This window comes from Anarrhichthys ocellatus, unplaced genomic scaffold (assembly GCF_004355925.1).
Source record: "Anarrhichthys ocellatus isolate YVR2014 unplaced genomic scaffold, GSC_Weel_1.0 scaffold2, whole genome shotgun sequence".
Lineage (NCBI taxonomy): Eukaryota > Metazoa > Chordata > Actinopteri > Perciformes > Anarhichadidae > Anarrhichthys > Anarrhichthys ocellatus.
This window is the reverse complement of record NW_022280032.1, coordinates 16,774,721-16,782,121: the sequence shown is the minus strand read 5'-3', so window position 1 is coordinate 16,782,121 and position 7,401 is coordinate 16,774,721.

Below are 7,401 nucleotides of genomic sequence, written 5' to 3'. Positions count from 1 at the left end.
TTTGTGAAGCAGACTCAAAAACCATCTGCATTCGATCGCGGATACAGACTGCCTCCCCCGCAATTCTTTTTATTTCATCTGCACATGAGCGAGCAAGTCGTCTCTGCAGTTGTGTTGTCGAAACCTGCTGTGTGCAACAACAACAAACAAAAAAAAAATCTGCTTCCAAGCAAAGACTTGTAATTATCTGCCGTATGCATGCGGGTATAGCTCAACACCATGTAATGAAATTAAAACTTTTTTCCTTTCTTTAAAGTTTTCTCCTGGCACCCATCAAGACATTCACAGACAACTCTTTTACTTCTGACATGCCAGAGGAGCCAATTACATGACTAGGATTTTTCCAGTCTAGCTCCCTTTGCTTGCAAGAAGACTCTCTTCTCAAAATGTTCCCTTATGATGCGTCACACCAACACATGAAAAGGTATATAAACTAATTGTCGCTTGTAAACATCTCACAATGAGCACAATCATGCCAGGGCGATTACAAAAACGGAACGATTACCTCTGATGCACCTTCTACGCTCCAACAGTTTCATCACGCAGGTGAGTTGAAGTTTTACAATTTGACAGAGAGCCAGCATCACAGCATCACAGCCCCACGGCCACTCGTTTTTTTAAGTTATAGACTTCAAATCAAATCTACTGAAAGCCTTTGAGACTTCCAGAGGGAAGTCAGTTTTATTGAGAGCGTTTGAGTGGTCCTGGTCTCGCTTGGATTGCACCTCTGAAAGAAACAGACATAAATTTCTGCATGGCTGCAATCCAACCAGACACCTCGGCATGTCTGGGTAGCGAGCAGGCCGCTATTACGAAAGAAAAGCCCCAAATGGCTCGTCTCCCTCCTGCCTCTAACATCACTTTTTTTTTTTTTTTTTTTGCTACCCAAAGGCTTCACACTGCAACCGTTTAGTCTCCCAGCATTTTTGCTGTGAAACCAGCCCATCAGCAGTGCTCTCTGGTGCATAATTGGTGCCATTAGCACAACACATCACACACTTTCAGACACTGTGGCAGGACAGAGGCAATAGCAAGGTGCCCTGCTTTCTCCCTCTCTCCCACTCTCTCTCTCTCTCTCTCTCTCTCTCTCTCTCTCCCGCTCTCTATCCCACCAACTGTTTCACACTCGCAGGGCTCACAGACATCACATTTGTGGGAGTAATGGGCCTGGCAAATTACAGCAGATCGGGCCTCCGCAGGCTCAAATCGGCAGCGACCAGGGAGCACCGAGCAGCCGTGCTGATTCTACAGAACATGGCCTTCTGATCGGACAGAAAGAGGTGCCCTGAGAAGGGGGGCAGGGGGAGCCATGGAGCTATCAACTCAACATCTGCCGGCTGTGATTTTGATTGTTGCATCCGTGTGAAAAATGTGTGTGTTTGAGAGAAAACTTCAGATAATCTTGAAATTTGGAGTCTAGTCACACGTCTCGGCGTGTTTTGCAGAAGTTGTACGAGCCCAAATGAACACAAGAGACTCTGAGTAACAAGTTTTTGAAACACAATTTCCTGGCTGATTTAATTGATTATTTTTCTAACTTTGGTTCTGCCCTGCCACTGCGATAGCTCACAGTTTGCTTATGCTCGAACACACATGCAGCACAGACAGAGGCAGACATGCAGCTGAAACCCGCCCTCCCACACACACACAGATGGTCTGAGAGATGCCTCGACAATTAAGCCGATCCATTTAAAAGTATCATTTAAAGTCTCTCACTGTAACAAGCCGAAGGAAGCCGGCTGCTGGATCTTGCTGTTCTCTGAGGCATACTGATTCCTCGGCGCTCGTTCGGGCCTCCCGGGGCACCTTTCTGTGTGACCGAGCCCTTTCTTAATTACACCTGAGAGCACCGAGCAGCTGCTCCTCTTTCACATCTGTGTTTCCATCAATCAAACCTGTGAAGGGGCGTATGGAAAGCAAACTGGCAAATATGGAAGACACTCTCTCTTCCTCCTTCTCTTTTCAGTCATCTGATTCATCCGTGCTTCTCAAGATTTTTTTATCGAGTTGTCAGCAACACTTTGACAACTCTGACTGCTTTTTTCCTCTGCAGCAAACATTGCACCCCTTCTTCTGTGCATATCCACGATCATGGATGTCGTAATAAAGTTATTTTTGAAAACAAAGCATGACCTTGTGGACTGGATTTCTACTTATTACTTATAGCTGACGTCGTTCATTCACGGCTCAATTTGACACTTTTCATAAAATGAGTTGATTTGATTTGATGTATTTTTAACACTTGTGTTATTTATAGCTCTTTTTAGAAATGATACCGAAAGAACAGCTATTATCATAAACAGGTAAACAATTGATTTTGGATACCCTAAAATGTTCATCTGTTCACTGCAGGTGCAGCATCAGATATTGGCCCAACATCAAATTAAGAACGAGGGCGGAATAAGATTCAGTGTTTTGTATTTACCAGCTGAGCAAATATTTCAAAACAGAAACCATATTTCTTCTTTGGATGTATTGGCACTGCTGTGGATCATAAATATTTATCAGGGCTCCAAAAGGCGAAGTGTGTAGGAGTCATACAAACTGGCATCTGAAAATATAGCTGAAAACACAACATCTCCAGATTATGTTGCAAGATGGAAAAGCTTCAAGAGCACATCGGTGCCGCTTTGCATCACCAAACATCACAACAGAAACATTGGTTTTAGCTCATCAATTTTGCAGCTTGTTGCTGACTCACTGGTTGCATTTTGGGTATGCAAAAGTGCAGACTGTAATTTGACCCCTGCAAGTCAATGTGGGGCTAAAATATTATTATTATTAAATATTATTCATTTTTTGCCAAGAGTTAGATGAGAAGATTGATGTTTGAGAGTATTGATTCTCTCATTTAGCTCTCAGCTAGAAGGCGAATTAGCAAAATTCCCATAACGTCCAACTATTCCTTTCATGCACTTGACTATTTGCTGAGGTAGTGGGACATTACATGTCCAAATGGATCAAATTGTTAATGTTATTTTCATATTTTTCCCTTCCAGTGAGATAACCGCTCCCTTCAGACTGAATAAAAACAGTGGCATTGATGCTTTAACTGTTCAAATTGATATATATATGTTTGTCTGTGTAAAGGTTGAAAAAAGACATCTTTATGACATTATTACATCATAAAAATACATTACTTAATGTTCAATAAATAAAAGCCTTTTGGCTTTAAAATATATATTAATATAATATGTAAATAGAAAAAAAAATCAAAGTTGTTCACTTCTGTCATGACTTCCTGGACAAGTCTCTAAACGTACATGATACATTTTACACTAGGCTTACTCTAGTGTGACGTTAGAGGGCGCAGCACCCTTTAGTGGAGCTTGTTGTAAAGTGTGGTCAGGAGCCTTTCTAGATCCTTCCTCTGAAAGTTTTATTCAAATTCATGACACGCTGGCACTGTGGCATTGTTAAAATATAAAATACAAATATAAAATATAAGCGGGACATCCCACTGTATAATAAAATGCACGGTTGAATCAATATGAACAAAGTCAGCCAGTCAATAACACATACAATCACTTTATATACTGTATCCTATTTTATGTTTGGCAAACATAAACTGCAATATTGGATCAATATTGATATTCGCTCTGCAGCAGTGCGCTGCTTAACTTACTCAGTACTCGGGAACCACAGCAGATATTGATTCAATATCTGTGTGTGTTGTATTAGATAACTTAAGGTGAATTTTGATTAAAGATGGAGAACTCGTTCAAGATATGTTTAAGATACTTAGACATGTTCATGTCTTTGTTTGTTCTTCTTGCTTTTCAAGAACACATCGCAGTCTTTTGGAACAGTCGTGGTGACAGCTTGAGTTTGTTCTTGTGAATCTGAAAAAAACCCAAAACATTTCAAACACATTTTATGGTAATTTCACAATTACCCCTGATAAGTAAGATTGTTTGAACGTAGAAAAAGTGTGGAACATGTTTAGTTTGCTGGTCATCGCTTGTTGAAAAAACCTATTTTGCATTATAGACACCATGACAGTCATAATCAATCACTCCTCCTCGGCCAAATGATTGAGTTTCTTCTTTAAAGCTGCACCGATGACTATCTTTATAATAACAATGAATCAATTGATTCATCATTTGACTCAGAGTCATTACTGGACTCTGCAGTTCACCCTGCTCTACGAAGCATTTCCGCATCGTTTTAACTCACCTCAGCGTTAATGTTTTGGTTCACTGTTTGTTCACTATTTCACTGCGTGAATACTGGACTTACATTCTTTAGGTCAGAAGTCTTCAACAGGGGGTCCGCGAAATTTTTGGTTGATTTCTTTTAAATTTTTTTTTTTTTTTTTCAAACATGAATCTGTCCATTATTTTAATAGTTCAGTATTGTATGCAAGATAACAGGTATCTTTATGCATGGCAGTGGCACTAATAGGCCATCACTCATTTTTCGTTTCCACATTTATGTTTAAAATGAAAACATCAATTTGAATAGCTTGTATGCATGATTATCATGCAATTGACAGACAATGTTGATATTGGCATTGGTATCAGCTGACAATGATGTTTATAAATGTCAGAGGCACGGCCACCCTACTCACTGTACCTTGCACATGTTTAAAATAAAAACATGAATATATGAACCTGTGTATTTGAATAGCTTAGTATTGAATGCACAATAATAAGGTATGTTTATACACGGCACTAGGCCCAGCTTAATACAAAACACAATTTTATACAATATATATAGTCGGGGGTCCCTGCTCCATCTCTCTATCAGTTTGGGTTTCCTTGGCCTGAAAAACGTTGAAGACCCCTGCTTTAGGTGACAGGAAACATGACTCTCTTACTGCGTTTATGCTGGGATGTGTAAATACGATAGGCAACTGTTTGTTGACACGCCATGTTCCATTTACAAGGTGATAGATAGTATGTAGATGTTGTGATTACAGGTTGTTTTTGCTGCCCCCAAAATGAAAATATATAAATTCATCCAACTTTAAGATCAATTAAAATAATCGTAATAGCCTAAATATAGTGTGCGTATAAGAAAGAAAACATGTTCAGTTATATAGATACTAACAAACATTACTGAAAAAAAGTCAGCCTGCGGTTATTACTTTAATGTACAGGGCAGTAATAGTGTTACAGTGAAATGACTTTCTGTTTAGATTCTTTTGATACTAGAGCTTCTGGTAGTTTTCGTTCGTTACACTCTCCCTTATTCCCACCAAAAAATCTGTTGACAGGAGAGCAGCCTGACTGGTTTTTAGTCACCATTTAATGTCACATAACAGCCATACCACGTTGTCAGACCATCAGATAAGTTAGAAACACAGTACCAGTATTCTTTTTCCTTTCAGACTGTGCTGGCTATACCGAAAGACATTGTGACAGCATTGACAAGTTGATATTTTCAGTCAGCAGACAAAATGGAGTTTTAAAAGAAGAAATTGCATTCATCAGATTATAAATCCAGTATATGTCATTAGTTTCTAAAGAGAGGAGGAAGGCAGCATCAGCATGAAACTGAAAGTATAGTACGACTCTTTCACAATCACCAACTGCTGTTTTATGGACAAATTTAAAAGCACAATTAATGTCCGTTGTATGTAAAATTCCTTCGGGCTACTTTACGAAAGCTGTAAACCCCGATGTTCATCATTCTGAGTTAAACCCTCAGCACAAGGATCCATGCTAATTGCTGTGTCTCTGTTCGCTGTGGCCTTTGCTCTCCTCTTTATTGCAATCACTGCCACAATCCCTCCAACCACCACCAGCCCCAACAGTCCTGCCGCGCCCACGGCATAGGCAGTAACATTAGAGGCTACAGATGGATCGGCTCTGGGGTCAGTTTCATTACTCCTTAAATTGGTCACCTGTTTAAAGATGCACCTGTATGTGTCAACCCAGAACATGCCATCTTCATCTTCCCCACTACCTTCCACATCATAGTCATCTTTGTAATCATCATCCCCCTCCAGGAACTCGTGGTCTTCAAAAACAACACACCAGTACACTCCTTGATCTTTCGCCTCCAGGTGGGAGATTGTCAGCGAGGAGCCATTCTCGGACAGAGACAGTCTGCCCCTCAGATCCTCCGGGATGGGAACAGTCTCGTCCTTTGAGTCGTGGATAAGTTCATCTTCACCTGATGGCTCTCGGTGGTGCCACTGCACCCTTTGGGAAGCATCTTTGTCAACGTCACACTCTAGCAGGACGCTCCCGCCTTCAACAACAACTTTTTCTTGGGATTCCTTTCGGGGGCAAAGAACCAGCAAGTACTGCACTTCAAGCGAGGAGGAGATGCATGAATAGTCCCCACTAAGTTCATCAGAGACAGCAGGAATTACCAATGAGAAGTCTTCCGATTTGTCACCGAATGATATGTACATCTCCACGCTGCTACCATTGACTTTCCCCAGTGGTGTGTCCCATTGCTGGTTGTTACCATTAGAGGGACATTGTAATACCACTTTGTCTCCGTCTGAGGCAAAAATGTCCCTGCTCTCACTACGGTCTGGTGGGTGCATGCTTTGGAAACTGAGACAATTCTTACCTCTGCTCACGAGACAGATAAAATGCTCGTTATTCTTTAACTTGCTACTGTCGAGCAAGAGCAACGCCCCATTGTCTCTGACCTCCACGACACCCTGTAGCTCCTCCAACAGAGGATCCAGCGACACACTGCTATCCAGGAAGAGTGTGGGCATATACAACGGAAACATCTCGCGGTACCAGCGCACAGAGGTTCCCTCCAAACCAATGGAAGTGTTGTTGCACAGAAGCTCAACCCTTCCATCTCCTTTCTTCACAGGGATCTCTTCAGATACCACTTCCTTATTGCACACAGAGAGCTGCTGTGTGTGCTGGTTGACTAGTTCCTGGTTCTGCCAGCATTCCCTCCTATAAATCCCTGAGTCCTTGTGTGTGAGGTGACTGATCTGGAGCCCGAGCAGGTACTGCTGTTTGTTGATGTGGATGCGACTCTGGAGGTCCGCAGGAGGTGTAACGGACGTGTTGTCGGCCGAGGAGTTGCCAAGCAGCTGGTCCCCCTCCGGTGCACATCTATAAACAACAATATAATCCATTCTAAAACAATACCCCAACTCAATAACGGTGCCCTCTGCTCTGAACACGGGCTCAGCCTCCTCACTGTAGACCTGGTGGAGGAGGAGGGGAAGCAGTAACTCCAGAAACCTGATGGAGGTCATGTTGCCTGCCTGTCCCTGGCCATCTGTTAGTTACACTCCGGAAGTTGTGCTTTGGTTTGTTCCATTTAGGTCCACCTCCTGTATCAGTTTCCTCCTCCATATTCTTCCACAGACTTACACACAAACACGCTCTAAGCGTCAGAGTGACAGACGTGGGAACACCCACACACCCACGCACGCACGCACGCACGCACGCACGCACGCACGCACGCACGCAC